At 42.1% G+C, this 22,134-nt stretch overlaps 6 non-coding genes across 6 annotated transcripts; 3 read left to right on the top strand and 3 right to left on the bottom strand.

The window, feature by feature from the left end:
* Positions 1–1,065: 1,065 nt before the first annotated feature.
* TRNAM-CAU lies at positions 1,066–1,138 on the top strand. The gene has a single exon. It is a non-coding gene; the product is annotated as a tRNA-Met (tRNA).
* Positions 1,139–2,941: 1,803 nt separating this feature from the next.
* TRNAK-UUU lies at positions 2,942–3,014 on the bottom strand. Its single transcript has one exon. It is a non-coding gene; the product is annotated as a tRNA-Lys (tRNA).
* A 3,427-nt stretch (positions 3,015–6,441) lies between these two features.
* On the bottom strand, positions 6,442–6,514 carry TRNAM-CAU. The gene has a single exon. It is a non-coding gene; the product is annotated as a tRNA-Met (tRNA).
* Positions 6,515–7,356: 842 nt separating this feature from the next.
* On the top strand, positions 7,357–7,438 carry TRNAL-AAG. The gene has a single exon. It is a non-coding gene; the product is annotated as a tRNA-Leu (tRNA).
* A 3,724-nt stretch (positions 7,439–11,162) lies between these two features.
* TRNAQ-CUG lies at positions 11,163–11,234 on the top strand. The gene has a single exon. It is a non-coding gene; the product is annotated as a tRNA-Gln (tRNA).
* A 436-nt stretch (positions 11,235–11,670) lies between these two features.
* Positions 11,671–11,787, bottom strand: TRNAL-CAA. Its single transcript has 2 exons — positions 11,750–11,787; positions 11,671–11,716 (listed from the first exon to the last, which is right to left on the bottom strand). It is a non-coding gene; the product is annotated as a tRNA-Leu (tRNA).
* Positions 11,788–22,134: the final 10,347 nt, after the last annotated feature.

The following is a 22,134-nucleotide window of genomic DNA, read 5'->3' as shown; positions in this document are numbered from 1 at the left end:
CAGGACTCAGAGGGATGCAACACTGGACTGCCCATTATTGGGAACCAAAAATTCCCTTTGCCCTCATCAGCGGCCAGGAGAAAAACAGAGATTGCAACTACAGAAGTCGAATAATATGTGCCGCCTCCATTTGGCAATAAAATCAGTGTTCCTCTCAGCCCTCCAGGGGCGGAGGGGTCAGCGGAGGTAAAGCTGTCATAGGGTTTTTTTTTTTGGTACTTTGCCCAGCCGTCCGCAACCCATCTCTGAAACCTTGACTTTTCTCACCCCAGGAAGAGGTTTTCCAGGAGGTGGGGCTTTCCCGAGACATTCCCGGGGCAAACCAAGAGTCTGGGTAAACCAAGGTTTTCACCTGTTCCTGTTTCTGTAACTACAGCTCTCTCATACCAGCAGATCCCCAAGAGTTTGCACCAAGGACACCTTATTCTTTAAAGCATCAAGTCCCATATGTCCAGGAACCCCCTTTGGACTTCTTCGGGACGGAGCAGTGGTCGGGGAAGATTGTAGTCTGTTGAGAAACTGATGGGACTTGGGGAGGTGTTTTCTTAAAATGAGGACAGACCGCTGTATGGGAGATTTGCCTGCGAAGGGGGATAAACGAAACAGAGCGACAACCTGAGACAGAGGCGCCGAGTCAAAGGAAGTGTTTTGCTATTTAAGATAGTAAACACTTTAACGTGTTTAAAGTACTGATGAGAAGAATCGGGTATGGAAGGTGAGAGGGAGAGTGAGAGAGGAATCGGGCCGTTTTCCTTTTCCATAGAGACCACAGGGATGGACGCCGGTGTAGGTTAAGTGCTGGTATCTGGGCAAGAAGTTCAGGAAATTCTCCTTCTGTTGTGAGAGGTGAGGGTCATCAGTTCAGAATGAGGGGAGCAAAGGCAGCGGCATCGACAACGACTTTCCTCATCTGATTCAGGTTATAGAAGTTGTTGCACTTTTAAGAAGTTACAGGAGAGCATTTCATTTTCAGACTTTAAAGTAAAGGGACTATAGAACAGGACCGAAGTTTAAGCAAAGAAAATTCCAGTGTTAAAGATATTTGATGAGGAAAGCCAACCGTCTGCCTCCTTAGCGCAGTAGGCAGCGCGTCAGTCTCATAATCTGAAGGTCCTGAGTTCGAACCTCAGAGGGGGCAGGTCTACCTTTTGCCCTCGCCCTCCGTCAAACGGTTACCGCCTTCGTCTGGCAAAAGTCTACCTCCTGGAGACTGGGCCAGTTGTGTGCTAGTCAAAGAGCTTAAGGCTAAGCTTTCTTCCTCCTGATTGGTAGGTGCAAAAATATAGAAACATGTTGTTTATGTATAATGACTTGTTATCTTCATCTCCTTCCAGTGGACAACCTCTTGTCCAAGTTCTTCTGATTGCTATTTCTTCTTGGAACAGTATCCTATTGGTGCAATCTAATTTATTGGGGAAAAAAAATGAATGGACAGATATATGAAAATCTGACATTCAGTTTTCTCAGTAAGTCTTCTTGTTTCCTCTTCATATATACATGCCATCTCCTTGCCCTGGCCTCCCTATCTAATCTGGTCCTAACTGGTTTCTCATCTGTACTACACTGAATATTGTTCCACAAAAATGTATGCCCACCCAGAACCTCAGAATGCGACCTTATTTGGAAATAGAGTCTTTGCAGATGTAATTAGTTAAATTAACATGAGATCATACTGGATGGGAGTGGGGGTGGGGCTTAAATTCAGTGGCTAGTGTCCTAAGAAGTATGTCTGTTTTATCCACTCCTGTATTTCCAGTGCCTAGCACAGTATCTGACAAACAATAAACACTTGTCAAATAAGTCAATGAATTAATTAGCATATTAAATGTTACTTTGTTTTTGTTTTGGGGTTTATTTGCCATATTCCCTACCACTATATTACTCCAGGCGATCAACATCTCAAATTTGGATTTTTGCAGTAATCCCCACAGGAGTCACACTTACTGAAGTTCATCCTGCAGGCATACTTCTCTGGCCCAGTCCGCGCTGGAAAAAGAGAGGGCAATACTTAGGTTGCTCCTGCTAAATATCTGGACCTGTATTTCAGGATAGTTCTTTCAACAGTTCATTCTGGTGCAGAATGAAAAAGGCATATACTAGGGAACAACTTAACAGTGTCTTCTAGACCCTCAGCCTCTGATTCCAGGAGCCTACATCTGCTACAGTTTAAGAGATGCAGTTAAGGATTGTAGAGAGGCCAAAGAGGTGGAGTGTCTGGCTGTTCAGGCAGTTCCTTAGAGAATCTTGATTCTTGTTGGAGCCACTATTCTGAATCTGTTCCTCCTCTTTGTAGAATCAGAAACTATTTTTTAATTCACTCAGATTTTTTCAGGCTTACAGGACTGACTCGCAATAACCAAATGTCAGAGACATTCCAAGCCAGAGTATGAACATATTATAGCCATACTGATGGTTGATCAGCATATTCTTTCCCTTGTAAAATAAACTCTATAGTGGAAAGCAAAGAACATTAGAAGATTGCTCTGTGAACCTATAATTAGAGTAAGGAAGTAATAAAATATTAATGACTATGACATTAGGCAATGATGGTCTGGTGCATTCACCACCAAAAAGCCAAGCCAAGCCAAGCTGTGGGTTGGCTGCCCCTGGGAAGAGATGGAATTCTGATCATAGTATATTTCTAAATAAGTTTACATTATCATTGGTTAGATATTCTTGTTACCTTTATGGAAATTTGATGTCCAGAAAAGCCTCCTCAGCCACTCATTTACCAACTCTTACTTCACTCTTAGAAAATTATTTGGTTCTGGTACAAAGCCATGTACTCTAAGGCTCTCCTTAATGCTAGCTCCCTTCATCTTTCAGTAAAGGTCCCATCTATTCACCTCGGCGTTTGCCTGAGTCACTTACACATACCGTGTAAAGAGATGCATGCTTTGCAAGGGTGCAGTCAGAACTGGATGGTAAAAGTCAAAAGCTACGCCCGCACAGGGACTTGAACCCTGGACCCTCAGATTAAAAGTCTGATGCTCTACCGACTGAGCTACCCGGGCCTCTTTAGCTGTGCTGTACTTCCTGTACATCCTAATGTGAAGAAAAGTACATGGTCGAAGTTCCAATTCTGTTAATGTTCCTTTTCTTTATTCCTAATTCCATTCTAGCCTCTTTGAATATGGCTCACAACTACTTCTGCCCCCAGGTCATAAGAAAAAGATAACGCTCATATTTGAGTAATATAAACAATTACTTCTAAAAGTTGTATGTTACTAGAGATGTAATCACCTGGACCGTCTTGTCCTTCATCTTCACAATTTGTGTTCCAGTCTCCCCCCAGACCTTAAGAATGCCTAGCACAAAAAGCTCTTAACAACTAGGTTTTGAGAACTTATTTTGAGCAAGGAACTCTGCTTTGCCCCTGGTTTACAGCAGTGGGAAGCCCCCACCTCAGCCTTCATGGAGTTTACCCTTTAGAAGGGAGAGTCAGCCTTTTAAACAATGAATTACACCATAAATGTTTAAACAGCCATTGTGATAAATGCTCTTAGGAAAAAGTACAGGTTACTGAGGTGTGTAGAGAAACAAACAAGTATAATCTCATGACCAGAGTTTCCAAATTAAATGAGATAATACAAGTAAACTTTTGGAATAGTGTCTGGGACATGCTAACAGTTCAATGAAAGTTAGGTGTTATCATCATTATTATTTTTATTATAAAATAGATGAATTAGAACATCATATTTAATTGGTTGGTTGTGCCACCTTAGACAAATTACTTAATCTCTCATCCACTTTCCTCCCTTAAATCCTGCAACAGAAATTTCTTCCTCAAAGGTTGGGTTTACCACAATGGTACATAGTACATTTCTAATTATGTATTTAGTCATGCCACTATTCAAAATAGATTTGAGGTGGTCTACACAACTTCACTGTAATAAGATAAAATGGAAAATGTTAATAGACTTAAGTAGGGATAAAGGGAGCATAGAGGTAGAAAATTAAGATAAACGTATGCAAGCTATAGGTGTTCCCCACCCCATATCTCCAAGACAGTGGATTATAAAGGGAGGTGACCTCTTCCAGGGGGTAAGAGAAGACTTTTCCCAGGACATGATGTTTAAACTGAGAACCAACAGCTTCATAGTAATAGATTAGACAAAAACATGGCTCCAGCGTTCTAGGAAGAGCAAAAAAGCAGAATACTTTCAGAGAACTTAAAGAAGGCCTGAGGTGCTTGAGTGCAGATATCTTGGGACAATACTGATGGAGGTGGGGGGGCAAGGTAAACAGAAAGGCAGGGACAGACAGGCTCAGAGGTTATGGCTAGGAGTGCAGAGTACGGACTTCATCCTTGCAGCAATATAAAGTCACTGGGGATTTTAAGCAGAGAGGAACAACATGGTCAGAGATGATTTCAAAAAGATTATGCTGGTTTCATGTAAAGAATGTGTCAGCGTGGGGCAAGAGGTGATAGGAAAACACAAATTAGGTTACTGTGTAGCCATGTAGACTTGGCCTACTGACTATGTGGCAGTGTTGGGGAATGGTGCAGAGACTGGGAACATTTGGAAAGAAGCAGAAGACTTGGGCCCAGACTCTTCCTGGGGACCTAGAGAGGAAGAGGTGTCAAAATAATTCATTTCTCTCAGTAGGGCATTGCCTTAATAAGCCCTTTACTTGGAAAGACAGCAGTAAAGCAGAATAGGAAAGGGCACTTTGAATCTTTTGAGAATTCTTTGGAAAGCATGGAGTGTTTGCTCTGTTCTTGATCTGCCTTGTGGATACCTGAGGGTACTGCCGCCTGTTCTGATCAGCAGGCAAGCCGTGAGTGATCAGACAAAAAAGGAGAATCTTGGGAGGAAGACCTTCCCCACAATAGTCAACATGAGATAACTGGATATGTTCAGAGGGATTCCAAAAACTTGTTCAGCTGCTTGCATTCAGATCTGATCTCCTGAGGTTGCTGTTAAAAATTCAGACTTGCAGTCTGCCAGGTCCCACTCAAACATAGTAAACTCCATGAGATCAGGAGCAATTTCTGTTGTGTACAGTGTGGTATCCCTAGCCCCTACGTATCAGTCAAGTTCTAGTTCAGAAACAACACCAGGTATTTCAACTGAGAACACTGTGGTAACCCAGAGATAATAACTATGGAAAGTAGTTACCACCTTCTAGGGCGGAGGGGAAAAAAGCGTAGGGGTTGGGCCTCTGAGGAAGAGCACAAAGAGAATGATGGTTGGAATCAACTACCATTGTTGGAGCAACCCTGACTGGAATAGCAAAATTCAGAAAACAGTTCCTTTTCTCTCCTCCTGCCTTCCCGTCTCCTTCTGGTTCCTCTTATTGACAGAACCTAAGAGAAAGCCAACTGGCAAAGTTTTAGATATGTAATTTGCAGATGGCCAGAGCCAACATCAGAGAAGAGGGTGAATTTGAAGCTGAGAGAGAATGGATTAATAGTAAGGGACACAGCTTTGAACAGTGCTTGGCACATAGTAGGTGCTCAATAAATATCTGTTCAATACCTCCCACTCAAAAAGCTGAGATGTTAAGAGCTGGATATTAAATATCAATTTGCTTTTTTTTAAATTAATTTTTATTGGAGTATAGTTGCTTTAAAATGTTATGTTAGTTTCTGCTGTACAGCAAGGTGAATCAGCTATACATATACATATATTCTCTCTTTTTTGGATTTCCTTCCCATTTAGGTCACCACAGAGCAGTGAGTAGAGTTCCCTGTGCTATACAGTAGGTTCTCATTAGTTACCTATTTTATACATAGTAGTGTATATATGCCAATCCCAAGCTCCCAGTTCATCCCACCCTCCCTTCCCCACTTGGTATCTATACATTTGTTCTCTGTGTCTTTATTTCTGCTTTGATTCTTGCTTGTTTTTATTTGAGTCAGGTGCTTATCCTGTCTCTCTAAATATCACTTCTTCTTTCTTCGTTTCCTGTTTCTCTTGTTACTCTTTCCTGTATTTTGCAGTTTGGATGACCTAGAGACCCAGTCAAGAACACTGGAAGCAGGAAAAGAAGTCCAGTGCAAAGAGACTGAGGGGGGGAAATGTTTTTTCTTTTTCATGTAGGATGGCGTTTGTGATCTGGTGGTAATTCCAGAAGAATGGCAAAAGATAATCAATAATTAATAGAAATGTTTTGCACATCATACTACACCTTCCACATCCCCAGTATAACCCTCCATCCCCTTCTCCCTCTCAACCAGTAAGTTTCTTGATCTTAATGTTTTTGTAACAAAGACAATTGCCAAGCATATCTGAAAGTCAGCCTAAAAATCTCCTAGCTCTATCTACAATCGGTATAAAGACTTTTGGAGTATTTAATCTTACTGAAAATTACTATTTTGTATCTGAACATTACATGGTTCTGTTAAACAAAAAAATTTCCGTTTAGTTTCATCAAAGCAATTTCCTCCGAATTTTTTTTTTTTTTTAAACACAAACGGAAGTAAAGAATTTGCGTTGCCCCCTCTGAGGTTCGAACTCAGGACCTTCAGATTATGAGACTGACGCGCTGCCTACTGCGCTAAGGAGGCAACTGTCCTCAGCGCTTGCACAACACATCTACCAACTTTATTAAAAGAATCATTTTAGAATTCTCTGAATCACAGTGCTTCAAAGGAAGGCGGAACCATGGTTTAATTCGCGTCTAAAATATTAGAAGTTTGGATGGCAAAGCCACACAGAACAAGGTAAGGGCCAGACTACCGGCCCAGCCCCGTTTCCCCTGCAAACTTTCCTGCGAAGACTTTAGGGGCGGTGAGGTCAACTGAGTGCGGACTTTGCAGTCTGTTCGGTATGACCGGGGGCTGTGGAGATGGGCTACTTTCTGAAAGGCAAACAAGACTCAAATAACAAGGACCGCACTCTTTGCCTCCCTCGTGAGGTTCCATGGAGGAGCTTGGTCTCCTGAGATGGATGAAGGAGGGCGAGGAAGGGAGGGGGCCTCAAGATTCTTTCCTCATTTCTCCTTGGCAGCTCCCGGGCTCAAACCAAACGTCCAGACTTGCTCACTCCTGAAGTCCGGGGGCTTACTCCCTGAAATCCAAGTGGAGCTGGAGCCCACAGCATCCACTGGAACTCTCAGTCTGCGTGACTCCTTTTTCCTATGCTGATGACAGACGGGGCAGGAGCCTCCTGCGCGCCACCTGCGCCGTCGCCGTTCACGGTGAACCTGGGAGCCATGAGAAAGCGAAGTGTCAGGGGTCAGGGGGTTCTCGGGTTGTGCTGGGAGTGGAGAGGGGAACGCTGGAGGAAGGGCCCGCGGAGACAGCTCAGAGTGGCGGGGGCAGGGGTGGGGAGGGGGGGAGAGAAAAAGGACCTGAAACGGGCGCAGTTTGGGTCAGATGACATGCATGTAAAATCCCCGGTCGCCGCAGGTAGCGTGGCCGAGCGGTCTAAGGCGCTGGATTAAGGCTCCAGTCTCTTCGGGGGCGTGGGTTCGAATCCCACCGCTGCCAGTGTGCTTTTGCACCTCACCCTTGTCTGAGTAGGTACTCTTTCATGTCCAATATACACAGTTCTCACAGGCTCCAAGTTCAGGTAGGTTCCTCTCCTACCACTGCTGCCTTTCCCAGAGGCCAGAGATAACACCCATATGCACCGTCCCCCAAAACAGTGTTCATCACATGATAGGCCTTCAACTGATTATTTCAATTAACAAAATGTTAATGAGCATCCACTGTGCGTGGTACTTACTCCGTTATTGTAGTTTCATCACCCAATAGTATCGAACGTAAAACAGACCTTCATTTAATTCATTCTTTTATGTAAAAAAAAAGGAAAAGAAAAGAAATCAGCGCCTACTATGTGTTACCTACTAGGTACTTAGGCCCCGTAGATACAGCAGTTCTTACTTACTACCTTATTCAATAAGTGGTGGACCAGTGAGTAGGTGTCAGTCTCCCTGAATCCACTTGCAACTGGAGACAGGTCCTGCCCGGCCGCGGTTCTCAACATCCCCAAAGCCTTCTCATTTCACATTTTGAATCCTAATTATGCTGATCTGAGCTGTGGCCACTCTACGCAAGGCGCCTCGCCTAGCCACTCAACTGCCTCTCAGGTCACACGGTCTAGAGGCGCTTCCCCCCTCACGGCGCGCGTCTCTGCGTCTTCCGTTGGGCGCCCTCAGCCTCTGCTCCAAGCAATTCTCTCTGCCCTCAAAGTTTCTTATCCTCTACACCTCAGCAAAGTAGTTGCTCTCTGCTGGAAGCCTCCCTTGATCTCTCCCTCCAGAATTACAATTAGGCACTCAGGATCTGGAAGGCAACAAAGGAGAGGGTCCCTGCCCTGGTGCAGTGTAGAGAAGACAAGCATTAGACGCATAATGGCCCCAAGATGATACAATTTCTACGGTAAAGAATGCAACTGAACTATGAATGACATTGTAGATATATAGTTACCAAAATAAAGAACAGTACAACAGTACAATGTATGGAAGAACACACTTCAATGTTTCCAGTGATAACAGTGTCAGAGGATAGGGAAGGGGGAGATTATAAAGTCTACTTTAGGCACTTTTGTTTGAGTTGTTAGGATGAGTAGATATCTATTTCATAAGTCGAATAAGTGAATTCCCGAGTCCACAAATGAATCGTTTAAAAAAATCCCCGTCTGATAAATACCACGAAAGAGAAATGGAACGTGCTGGGGAGCCTGTAGCAGGCCTCAGCTCAGCTGCCCCTTCTTTGGCAGGCTTTCCTCATTGCTACCTGCCCTTAATTGGGTATTCCTGTTGGTATGCATTGGCCATGCTCTGTTATCACTTGATCCATCACTTATTTTAGCGTTTACCATAACTTTTGGAAATGTTTGTGTAATCATCTGCTTTTCCCCATACGTCATAAGCTTTGTCAGATATAGAACCATATTTCTCTCACTTCCCCACATCATGAAAACTAAATAGATATTTGTAGTAAGTATCAGTGAATAAATATATAAATACATGAAAGAATATCTTTCTAATTGTGAAATGAGCAAGGTACACAGAGCTGAGGATCCAGGAGGACCTTGAGGTCTTCAGTTTGAGGTAGGGTCATGTGTTCTGAAGCCCCATTTCTACGGGACACTCCAGCTAAACTTGGTTTTTGACTCTGATTACGCCACACTGACTTGCTCTTTCTGGATTCAGCTCTGCTACCAGGTTACAGCAAATCATTCTTGCGCAGATTGCCAGGGATCAGATTGCTTCTGGATCGTGGGTACCAGTCATCTCTTCCCCCAATCGTCCCCCTCAGCAGTCTTTGTTTGCATTCACCTTGCAATATTTATGAACCAAACATGAGCGATTCCAAGGGAAAAGTGTAGTCTTCTGAACTCCAAACTCACAAATAAATAAACCAACCCACGGCCATCTGTACTATCTTCCAGCTCTATATTCCCTACCCTTTCCTGGGATATAAATGTGCTAAGACTGAAAAACATTCATTTATACCCCTTCTGCCTTGCCTATCCTCAGAGAGCAGTTTAAAGCTTATAATTGAATAGTGGGCTTTTGAGGTTCTGGTGTAATTTTAAAACCAATGGACATTTTTCTTTAAGAAATAAGCTTGTGGCTCATGGAATAAAAAGTGTGCCACCTGTACTGGGGAAGAAAGACTTGGTCCATTATTCAGCTGTATCTGAGATAACTTAGACTGTCTTTTAAGGCTAGGAGACTCAAGAAGATAGAATGGAGAGTTTATGTGCATGGAGGGAAGGAATAGACACTTAGGAGAACTCTATAGTGACCTGGCCAAAAGTCTTTGAATTTCACTGCTTCCCTCTCCACCTTCCACAAGATATATTCACTTCAACCCATATTTATTGAGTAGCTATTTCTTGACAGGCACCTTGCTTGGATGGAGTTACAACAAAAGGATGAAAGCCAGAAAATGATTCAGGGATTCCTAAGCAATTCAGCCTTGGGAGACTACCAGAGGCACATGAAGAATGACTGGCCAGTAATTAATATTTAGACTGACTAAAGTAGTAATTTATACCTGAGTATTTCTTCAGTGATGCTACGTGTATGATCTCTTTATTATATGTTGTTCTTAACAGTTACTAGGTAAATAATCATGCTATGTTAGTAAAGTTAAAGTTTACAGAAATAAATGACTATACACAGCACTATGACGTCCTCTCTTGGCCATCCACACTCGAGGATACATTTGTGTGGCCATGTGAACACTGGAATGTCCATCTGGGAGCTAGGACCTGGAAAGGAACCCCTCACCCCCAAAAAAGCAACAATCATGTCCTTTAGACTTGTCAGATTTAGCCTATGGGGAGAAGGAAAAAGAAACATTCAAAAAAGTCCAGCGCTTGGCTACCTGGTTATTTATTCACTCGTTCGTTCATTCATGCATGCATTCATTCATTCAACCTTTCATCTAGGCGTTCATACAACTAGCCATTGATTAAGCTTCTACTATGTACCAGACCTTAGGGTGTCAAAGAGGAATGAGAACCGGTCCTGCACTTAAGGCATCTCGGAGAGGGAGGACAGATTTTGAAATGGCAAGCCCATGATTACAGCTAAGCAGGAAGCACCAAGAAACTCCAAGTTGCTCTGGAGGCGTCTGCAAGTATCCTAGAATGAATAAGCGAAGCTGTAGAAAAAAGATGTTAATGTTTTTCTCCCTTTTGAACAGCAAGATTAAAATCCAATTTGCCTTTGCGTGGGTCGGAAATGAAGGCAAAATCAAAACCTCCAGAGGTATCCATCTTCTTGGATCAGGATCCTGCCCTGACCCTGACATCAAGGGAAAGAAATCTGGGAAGCAGGCTCAGTGGAAACAATCAGTGAAAGTCCCCTCCCACCCACCTCCCATCCTTGCTTTTGGCTTCTCCATCGCCCTTCGGCTGAAAGAGCAGAGATTTTCCATCCCTCCAAAAAACGCCCCCGTAAATGAAAACAAACAAATCAATTAGGGAGAAGAGGCAGAGCTTTTGGTTAAAGTGGCACGTTTCATTTTAAATTGTTTTCTATACATCTCTCTCATAAAAAAATTTTTTTAAATTAAAAAGCACAAGGATAAAATAATTTTAAATGAAGTACAATCTATAAAAAATTTGAATCACTATGTTGTATACCTGAAGCGAATGTAGTATTGTAAATCAACTATACCTCAATTGAAAAAAAAAAAAAATAGAAAGCACAAGGAAATGAGATGGACAGTGTAGAAATGTTTGCGCAAAGGAGGTTCCATGGTGTAATGGTTAGCACTCTGGACTCTGAATCCAGCGATCCGAGTTCAAATCTCGGTGGAACCTTTGCTATTCTTCTCACATCCCGATTCTGTAACAGAGTGAACCACGCTGCTTTCAATTTCCGCACTTTTAGTTTTTGATGGGTTCGGGCAGTGAGAAAGGGCATGAGACTACGGTCCCAATGGCCCGTGAGCTCAGGACCAGCCTATAATCACCGAGTCTGTGTACATGTCTTTCTGTTCCCACCAGACTCATTTTTCTCCCAGGACTCCCCAGGGTTAACGAGCGTTTAGTAAAAGCGCCCTTAATGAACAAACCAGAGTGCAGAGCAAAACGTGATCCGTGATAAGTAGCAACCAAAACGGAAGAGAAAGAGTCTTTCTTTTCCTAATTGAGGGTCCGTCGTTAGGGTTGTAAAAGGGAAAGTAGAGAGAAGAATGAATGGAAACAAAAAATGGCTGAGAAAGTGGTTGCGATGAGAGCCGGAGGAAAAATAGTCTGTCAGAAGTGGGATTCGAACCCACGCCCCCATTCGGGGACCAGAAACCTCTCTGTGAAAGAAGCTTTTAGACTTACAGCTTGAGTCTGGCGCCTTAGACCACTCGGCCATCCTGACAGCCCGACAGGAGCTTTCCAAATGAGTAAAATCTGCAATTGTGCTGAAAGTGCACTCACCATGAGCTGTGAAATTCTTTTGCAGTCTAGGGTTTATGCGAAAAAATGGGAATGTAAATCCGTAAAAATTAACTTAACCTTCTTTCTCAGTAGAGCCAGCAACTTTGACTGAACTCGCGAGGCTTTCCTCTCAATCCGGGGTATAATTTGGCATTTCTCTCCTCTCCCTTCTTTCTGCCTTTCCCTGCAAGCCCCGGGGCACCGAGGCTCAAGGATCCTAACAACCCGGAACCGACCCCCGACTGGACAAGAGAGAACTCCCTTTATTCATTCCCAGAAAGGACACAGAGCGCGGGCTCTGTTCCCGAGGAGGTGCCTGGCAAACCAACAGAATTGGCGGGAGCTCAGCGGGGAAGAAGTGAGCGAGCCAGTGTAGACCTGGGGAGAAAACCGGCGAGTTAGTATAGACCAGAAAGAGGCATGGTGAGTGGGGTTTAGGGGCCTAGAGCATGAAGACTGGATGTGGATGTGAGTTGCAGAAAGTAGTAACCAAAAAGAAAAAAAGTTGATGAAATGGAATTCATCAAAACTAAAATCTTCTGTTCATCAAAAAACGCCGTTAAAGCTCTTTCTTCACGACTCCGTCTTCGCGGTAGCGGCAGTGGTGCCCACGGTTCAGTGGGCGACGTGTAGTTCTGTGTCTTCGCCCAAGAGCTACACACCCTCGAAGTGACGGGCCAGGAGACGGTCGCCCAAATCAAGGCTCATGTAGCTTCCCTGGAGGGCATCGCTCAAGTCGTGCTCCTGGCAGGAGCATCCTCAGCCTAGAGGGTGAGGCTACCGCGGGTCAGTGTGGGGGCGGGAGGGCTCTGAGCACTCTGGAGGTAGCCAGCCACGTGCTTAGAGGTGAAGTCCATGGTTCCCTGGCCGGTGCTGGGAAAGTAAGAGGTCAGACTCCCAAGGTGGCCAAACAGGAGAAAAAGAAGATGGACCGGGCCAAGAGGTGTATGCAGTACAACTAGGGCTTTGTAAATATTGTGTTCACCTTTGGCATGAAGAAGGGCCCCAATACCAACCCTCAAGTCCTTTGTAATCCTGGCTTTCTCTAGTAAAGTCACTTAGCCCGATCAAACAACTACAACAACAACAACAAACACCATTAAAAACGTGTACGGGAAAGGCCCTGTGAGAACAGAGAGAAGGTGGCTGTCTGCACGTCAAGGAGAGAGGCTTCAGGAGAAACCACCCCAGCTGACACCTTGACCTTGGACTTCCAGTCTCTAGAAAATATACTGAAAAAATTAATTTGTGTTGTTTGAGCCACACAGCCTGGTGTTTTGTTATGGCAGCCAGAGCAGACTAATACAAACGTCTTCCATGGTGGCTGAGGACTCTTAAGAGTCCAAGGCAGAAGATGTCAGTCCTCTTGTAGGCCAGGCCCAGCATCAGTGTAGAATCATTCTGCCATACTCTCTTGGTCAGAGCATTCTAGGCAAGTCCAGATTCAAGGCAAGAATAGGTTGCACCTCTCAATGATGCATGTCACGTGCATATGGAGAGGAAAGAAACTGATGGTGACCCTCCTGGAAGTAGCTACCATCCCTGCCCCCACCTAGCCCCAGTGGCCTGTAAACTTCATAAGGGCAGGAAGCAGAGGGTATTTACCAGGCACCCTCCGCTCATATCAAAGTGCTGGCATTCAGCGAAATCCCCCAAACCCTTGTTGTTTGAAAGAATGGGTCAGATTAGCTTTCCCCCCCACTGTTTCCAAAGATTTTATCCTCAGGAAATGGAAGACAGTTAAATGTCGGTAAGCTAATTGCCAATTCAAAAAGAAGTAATATTCAGGGAATTCCCTGGCAGTCCAGTGGTTAGGACTTGGTGCTTTCACTGCTGGGACCCAGTTTGATTCCTGGTCTTGGAATTAAGATCCTGCGAGTCGCACGGTGCAGCCAAGAAAAAAAATTTTTAACGACTAAAGATAATCACATTTTTCAGCGACAGCATTACCTGAGTATGCCTTGAATTCTTCTATCCTGTATCATGTCTTAGATTGTTCTTTAATCTAGGACTCTTTACACTGGTCACTAAAGTAATAACCTACACCAGGGAATGTTGTTATGAGAATTAAATGAACTCAGCAATACTGGTATCTGATTAAAATAAAAAAGTTGTCTAGCAGAGACCTGGGTCAGATAGAGAGGCCACTTACTGTAGTGGTTAGAACTTAGACTCTGGAGCCAGTCTACCTGGATTCTAGTCTTGGCTCTGTCATTCACTGACTCTGTGACCTTAGACAATTTAGTTAACAATTTCCCCAGCCATAAAATAGAGATCATGATACTAGCACTACCTTGTAGAATCTAGAAGGATTTTGTGCTTTAATAAATAGAGCCCAGTATATACTAGCTTCTAAATAGGTACTTATTAAATGAAACACCCATCTCTCCTTCTCCATCAACCTGAAAGAATAAGAGGAAGAATAGGTGCAAATCAATTATTCTTAAAAGTTTCCTGATTTTTTCCCCCTCGTCTTTATTCTCAGTCCTCCTTTAGATCCATAGTAGTCCATTCTGAGAGTTTGCCCTATGAGTTCTGTTTCAGTGGGGTTGCTGGGAGATGATCAGAAAACTACAAAGCCACACCTGTTCAGAAGGAGCTCTCTTCCCAAAGTGCAAGCAAATTCCTCTCCTTTATCAGACGTCTTACTCTCTCTCTCTGCTTCCTGCTCACTTCATGACTGCACACCTCTTAATTTCTCTGTTTTAAGATGACTCTCTCCTCCTTGCTGTTTCAGCTTCATTCTCGATAGAAATAGCTGAGAATGGCAATGAGTCCTGATTCTTTTCCTGCTTACCTGCCCATTCCTGCGTTTCTATTAGCTCTTACCCCACTAATGTCCTCTTGTGTCATTATTGCAATAGCCCCCAAATCGGTCCTCCTGATTGGTATTGCCTTTACTATGGCTTGCACCATCAATATGCCACTCCTATGCTCACAAAGCTTCAATGGAACCTCCCTCCTATAAGGGTTCAGGATGCAGAGTCTGTCCTCCACAAGCAATTTTATCGCCATTGCTTTGTTTTCATGAATTTATCTAGCCAAATTTATCAGTACTGCCTGTCCAAATTTTCTTCCACGTAGTCACTCCTAAACTTATTCCAAAACAGATTCTCTCACAGCTTGTCAATATCCTCCCAATAGTTTAATTATTAATGTTCTTATAGGTGCCACAAAGGATTTGAGGTAGTTGAAAAGAGTATTAACCATACAATAAAGTATTAGAGTTTTAAACTTTGAAAGAAAAAAAATGTCAGAGAGCATATGCCTTGAGTTCTTTGCTTGTAACCCTTTGTAGTCTCTTGCCTAGCTCTCTATAACTACCCCTCCTTTTTTGTAACTTTTAAATTATCTGTACTGTATTTTCTGCTAACAAAATAATATGTGCTTTTAGTAAAAATAAAATATGTATTGCAGAAATGTATAACCTAAAAAGTAGGGAATTCCCTGGTGGTCCATTGGTTAGGACTCCCTAATATTCCACAAGCCGCATGGCACAGCCAAAAAAAAAAAACCTAGACAGTAAAAAAGTCACTCATAATCTATCCTCTCCTCCCAGTCTTTCTAGCACACCACGCACTTATTAGTTTTGTTTATATTCCTCTGGTATTGTTTCAGTATTTACATTAGTATATTATAATTTTACAAAAAAATTAATTTATTCTACATAATGTACCGCAACTTGTTTTAACATGACAACATAAGTTGGATATCTTTTCACATCAGTATACACATTTGTTAAAAGGACAAATAATGACAATAACATTGTAGCATGTACCATACTTTTTAAATTAATTTTTTTGACAATTTTTTTCTTTATAACAACTTTGCATCTCACTCCTTGTTTTTCTCACATAGTCTCAACTAGACCAAAACCTAGATTTGAATAGTAAATATATTTTAAAATAGCAAGATAAATGCTGTCTTAGAATGGAAAATTTCAGAGGATGTGGAATGAACAGACCACTATCTCAAAATGAGATACCTCATGATTTTTTACTGTTAAAAGAAATTTCAGACCTTATTTATAAATGAGCCAATATTCTTCAAAATCAAAAAGTAAATTTCTGAAACAAAAGTCATTCTTCTGATCAAGCAAAACCATTTTAAAAGTTTAAAATTTAAAACAGAATATCCATTTCTCTGTGCAGAAAGAAGTGATTTAAATACTTGAGACTTCATTTGTGTCCTTATTTTTAAATTTAGTTTGTTTTGCATAATTAAGGCATGCACACGGTATAAACTTCAAAAGGTGGAAAAGATCCACCCACTTTTCACCCCAAAGCAGAAAGGCCTCCATATTACTGGGCGTCCTTTGATCACTTCTCTCCAGGGTTCTTTAATTGTGGATGTAGTGATACCCTCCATTTTGCTTTCTGCATCCCCCTCCCCAGCCATCCATCATCTCCAAGTCAATGAGAGAGCAAAAACAGCAAGACGCTGAAAAGGAAGGGAATATGGTATTTCCTACTTTGTCTCCTTTCACAAGCTACCCTGAAATGCTCTTCCAAGCTGGGATAAAATGAATGACGAAGAGCAGGCTTTTACTTATACTAATGATGAAATAAAATTCATATTTTATGGCAAGACAAGAAAAATTTAAACATAAAACTTTCCTCTGCCTGTTTGGGCCTCCTCCCTCCCCTTTAGTGTATATAGTGCATCTGCATTAACCAGACCTCCTCAGGAGATGACATTCCTTCTTAATCTTGTAAAGGCTCAAGATGACCCTCTACTCACTTTGTACATGTAGATCTGGATTATGTAAACTGTCAGTATGTCATTTGATGTATAACCCTTTGTCTCAAAAATGTATATAACTGTACTTTGACCTCTAACCAGTGGTCCTCAGAGCTTTCTGAGAGACTCTGGGGTTATAATCTTCAGGTTGGCTCAAATAAAATTTTCTATTTCTTTCTTAGATTGACTATTAATTTTTTGTCAACACTAAGTTTGAGACAGTTCTCATATTTTTATGAAGGTTTTATCATCCTGTGTTCTTGGTATTTGTGTAGTCAGTAATTTGGCATCATCTAAAGAGACGTCTGGCCTTTGTCTTCTTCTGGGAGGTAACCTCTAAACACTAGGAATTTCCCTAGTGATAGGAGTATTATTCCTGGTGGTCCCCTCAGAACACAGCTGAGAGTTTAGCTCATGAGATGACTCAGCATGGGGCATACACATACTTCTCAGGTCTGTTTCATAGGGACTTCTGGCTTTTGACTGAGGGAAGATGTTGGAAAATGAAGGAGAGAGGGAAAGGATGAGGGCCAAGGAGGGTTTGGCCCTGGCCATGTTTCACATGATGTCTAGGACAGCATCGTTCCCTCTCACCATATTTGAATCAAAGTGCTGGGCTAGGAGAAACATAGCCCTGACCAAGTGGGACTATTTTTAAGTTACGCTCATAAATGAAAAGCTATTGTGGAGTAGAAGAATCTTCTGAATAGGACAGCCTTCAAAGACACAGTGATGATTTGCCTTGATTTATCTGGGATACTTCCTATTTCCACCTGCTGTTTTTGTATAATTATTAAGAGCACCCACTGTCTATCTCAAAGGTGTTCAAGTTTGGACAATGAATTAAATGGCCACCATTTTTAAAAAGAGGGTTCAGTTATTTGGGACAAGTGACATTTTGTCCTTTCTCCATCCTGTCTGGATTATGAAACTCCAGCAGCCATCTTGGACTATGACATGATCTTGAGGGTTAGGTACCATGCCCAAGAATGATGGAGCAGAAAAACAGAAAGTGACTAAACCACTAAGGATGACGAATCTGCCATACTAGCCCTGAATTGCCTTCTTCTGGTCTTCTTTTACATGAGGGAGATAAAAACCCTTTCTTGGGCTTTCCTATCATATGCAGGAGAACCTAACTGTAAAGGATATAGGGCCCAAGTGACTAAACAGTCAGAGTAGGGGAAGGTGATGTAGCAGATCTTGTGGATGTTTCACTAGCATCCAGTCTAGTCCACTGCATAGTACCCAGGAGGTCTGCAGAGTTTTGACTTCAAGGATGGGTCTTGGCTGGCATTGACCTGTTGAGTATCACCTTAGCCCCCTTGCCACATTAACTGGTTCAGGGATGGGTAGTAAAAGCCAAATGTAAGCCAAGCAGCACATAGTGTTCCTTTGTCACTGGTGATTAGTCCCTTAAGTGTAAAACACAGGGCTTTGTTTGACTGGAAAAAGACAAGACATGGAAGTTGTGATGTGCAGACAATTTTTAAAACTTTTTATTCTGAGATTATTGTAGATTCACATATAGTTGTAAGAATAATAGAAACCCAGTATACTCTTCACCTAATCTCCTCCAATGTTACTATCTTACATAAGCATAGTACACTATCACAATCAGGAAATTGACATTGATATCATCCACCAACCTTATTCAGATTTCACTTGTTTTTATATGCACTTGTGTGTGTGTGTGTGTGTGTGTGTGTGTATTTAGTTCTATGAAGTTTCATCATGTGTAGATATCACATGTGATTAACACCACAGTTAAGATACAGAACTGTTCCATCACAAGGATCCCTTTTATAGTCACAGACACCTCCTTTCCCCCTTCTCAATAAACCATACACCACTACTCTGTTCTCTATATCTATCATTTTGTCACTTCAAGAATGCTATGAATGGGATCATACAGAATATAACATTTCGAGACAGACCATCTTGACTCAGTATAATTCCCTTGAGATCCATCCAAGTTGTGTATTTCAATTGTTCATTCCTTTTCATTGCTGAAAAGTATTCCATGATATGGATGTGCCACAATTTGTTTAACCACTCATTACTGAAGACTGTTTCCAAGTTTGGCTATTATGAATAATGCTTTATGCAAACTTTTGGTGTGAACGTTAAGTTTTCACTTCTCTGGGATAAATGCCCAATGACATATAGATTTGAGACTCAAAACTGCAGCAGCCATTTGGCTACCTCATCAGAGAAACCTCCTCTGACCACCCAATATAAAATAATGCCCCAATCACTCTCCATCCTCCATATCGTGATTAATTTTTCTTCATGGATCTTTCATACTACATATTTATTTCTTGGCTTGTCTATTGTCCATATTTCTCCCTAGAAAGCAAATCCATGAGCCCAGGAACTTTGTTTTGTTCCCTGCTGTATCCTGGAGCCTAAAAGAGAGCCATGGTACACCCTCAACAAACACTTAAATGAATGAATGAATGGATGGATGAATGAATGAATGAATAAATCTCAGACATCTTTCCATATTAGTATATATAGATCTAACTCATTCTTTTTGGTCCCTGCATAATATTCCATTGTATGCCTGAATAGTATTTTCATTAACTTGTCCCCTATTGAAGCATATTTATATTGGTTCCAGCATTTTACAAATGCAAGCAATGCTATAATGACAATCCTTATACAATCAATCATCTTTTTTTTTTTATAAATTTATTTATGTATTTTTGGCTGCGTTGGGTCTTTGTTGCTGCACACAGGCTTTCTCTAGTTGCAGCAAATGGGGGCTACTCTTCCTTGCGGTGCGCAGGCTTCTCATTGCAGTGACTTCTCTTGTTGTGGAGCACGGGCTCTAGGCACGCGGGCTTCAGTAGCTGTGGCATGTGGGCTCAGTAGTTGTGGCTCGCGGGCTCTAGAGCACAGGCTCAGTAGTTGTGGCGCGCGGGCTTAGTTGCTCTGCGGCATGTGGGATCTTCCCGGACCAGGGCTGGAACCCATGTCCCCTGCGTTGGCAGGCAGATTCTTAACCACTGTGCCACCAGGGAAGTCCAATCAATCATCTTTGTACAGATGGGAGAGAAGAGGTGTAGATGGTTCAAAGAGTATGTGCATTAAAATTGTTTTTTTTAAGCTATTACTAAGTTGCTCTCAACAATGTTCTCCAAATTTACCCTCTCATGGTATACTGGAATGCCTATTTCCTCATGTTCTCACCAATACTGAGTATTGTTGAGCTTTTTAGTCTTTACTCATTTCATAAATTAAAAGCAACATCACATTAATTTATTAATCGTGAGTTAAACTTCTTTCCACATGTTTATTAACAACTTGTTCTTTTCCCCTGTGAAATGAGGCAGGACCTGTGGGGCCCTCCCTGGTACAAACCCTTCCTGTGTCCATAGACTTCATTCAGCCTCCTTGAGCCTCCCTGAGTTTTAAAGAGCAGATTCAAAAAGTTGCTAATCAGGGAAGGGAGGGAATGAAGAAGGAAAGGAAGAGCAGTCACGAAACAATAGTGCATCCTTGGAGCAGGGTCCTGGTTCCTCCTCAAGGAATATACATGACAACATCTTTGAGTTCTTCTGCCAGAACTAAGGTCCTCACCCAGGTGGAGGATGGTAACTTCAAGCTGAACACAAGATTTCTGGAGCACTGCCTGCCCTGTTACCTCGCCACCAACCAATCAGAAGAAAGTCACACACCCTGCAGGCCTCACCCCAAATTTTGCCTATTAAAAACTTCTCCTCCAAAACCATTGGGGAGTTTAGGGGTTTTGAGCACGAGCCACCCGTTCTCCTTGCTTGGTCCTGCAATATAAACATTTCTCTGCTCCAAATTCTGACATTTTGGTTTGTTTAAACTCACTGTTCGTCGGGCACAGGAACTTGGGTTTGAGAACAAGATTTGGGTTTACTTCTCGGTTCCCAGTCTATTCTATTGATCTATCAGCTTATTCTTACTTTAATTATTGTAGCCTTGTGTTTTTCCTATTTTTTATTTTTATATTTCCAGACTAACTTTAGCATCACTTGGTAAAGACAGATAAAAGAGGAGAGAGTGGAAGCAGAAATATCTTAGGCCTTATCAGGTTCTCCTCAGTTTGGTGCCTGGAAGAAGAATGGTCCAAGAAGAAAGGGGTCAACAGTGTCAAATGCCTCAGGAACATTAAGATAAAGGCTGAAGAGTATCCTCTGGAGTTAGCCAATACTAACAGAAATTACTGGCACCCTGAGGGCAGATAGGTTGTGTTGATAGGGAATTTATTTTTAAATAGGTGGGAATTTATTTTAAAATAAAACACTTTATTAATAAAAATTGTATTTATTAGTTAGGTTTAGTTTCCATTGCATATGCAGACAATCCAAATAAGTGGCTTAAACAGGACAGTTGCTTTAGTCTCTCTTACATATATAATTAGATGCAGGCACTCTGCAGTGAATAAGGACCCAGGCTTCTTTACCTTTTACTATATCATCTTAGTGCAGGCTTCCATCCTCAAGATTGTCTCATGGTCCAGGACAGCTGGGCAACCTCCCACCATCATGTGCACATTCCAGGCTGGAAGAATTAGGAAGGGGGAATGTTAAAAGGGTATACTTTCCAGCTGAGTAGTCTTCCTTTAAGAAGCTTTCTCAGAATGACCACCCAAAACCTTCCACATAGATATCACGAGCCACCCACAATCTCAGGGCCATGTTGAAGTGTGAAAGAAGCGCTAGGTGAGTTAGTGTTCCTGAGCACATCCATAACCAGCTGGACAAGATTTCATACAGCAGAGCTGCCTTCATGAATATACCACAGTATTGGCAGTAAAGGCACCTGGGAAGTATCTTTCAGCTGGGCATATTGCTACCTGGAATAAAACTTTAAGGAAGGAGTGGAGATTGGCTATAAAGTAGTCAATGACAGTTCCTACCATGTTGTGTTAAGGTTGAAAAGCACTTATTAAAACAAATAGCTGTACCAGAAGTCCCAAACTGGAGGTGAGGAGGTCAATTTCATCTTGCAGAGATGATTTTTACAATTTTTAGTTAGTTTCCAACACTTGAAAGTCAATCAATTTCACATAAATCTCTAGATTTCTGCCTTCTCTTGAAAATCAAAAATTTGGCAATATGCTGGGCTCACATTCTCCATGAGAAGTAGCTGCCTCATCTGTCCTCCAGTTATTCGCTGTCCCCATCTTTCTCTATTGTGACCCTGGACTGGCCTGCTCATTTAAATTACCTTCTTGTCTCCAGTAGGCATTTGTGTTTGCACCCTTTACAAATGAATAACTGTGATAAAGATAAGAAGTATGCATAAAATGTGACAGTAGAATCATTAAGTTAATTGATTATTAGTCTAATAATTCAACAAGTGTTGAAGTCCTTTCATATGATTAAATCTATGTGCAAGGCGTAATGGAGATCATAGAAGGTCTGGAGAGAAGTCTCTGTCCTCAAGGAGTTACTAAAGTATCTGATCTCAGTTTATTTATGTATACTTTATACTTGACATATAAAGTATGCTGGACTATGTGAGAGCACACATCACTTCCTATTCTAAAAGTGTGCCCTGAATTAGA

This window comes from Balaenoptera musculus, chromosome 11, assembly GCF_009873245.2.
Source record: "Balaenoptera musculus isolate JJ_BM4_2016_0621 chromosome 11, mBalMus1.pri.v3, whole genome shotgun sequence".
Taxonomy (NCBI): Eukaryota; Metazoa; Chordata; class Mammalia; order Artiodactyla; family Balaenopteridae; genus Balaenoptera; species Balaenoptera musculus.
The sequence above is the reverse complement of the archived record's forward strand: the minus strand, read 5'-3'. Positions and strand labels throughout refer to the sequence as shown.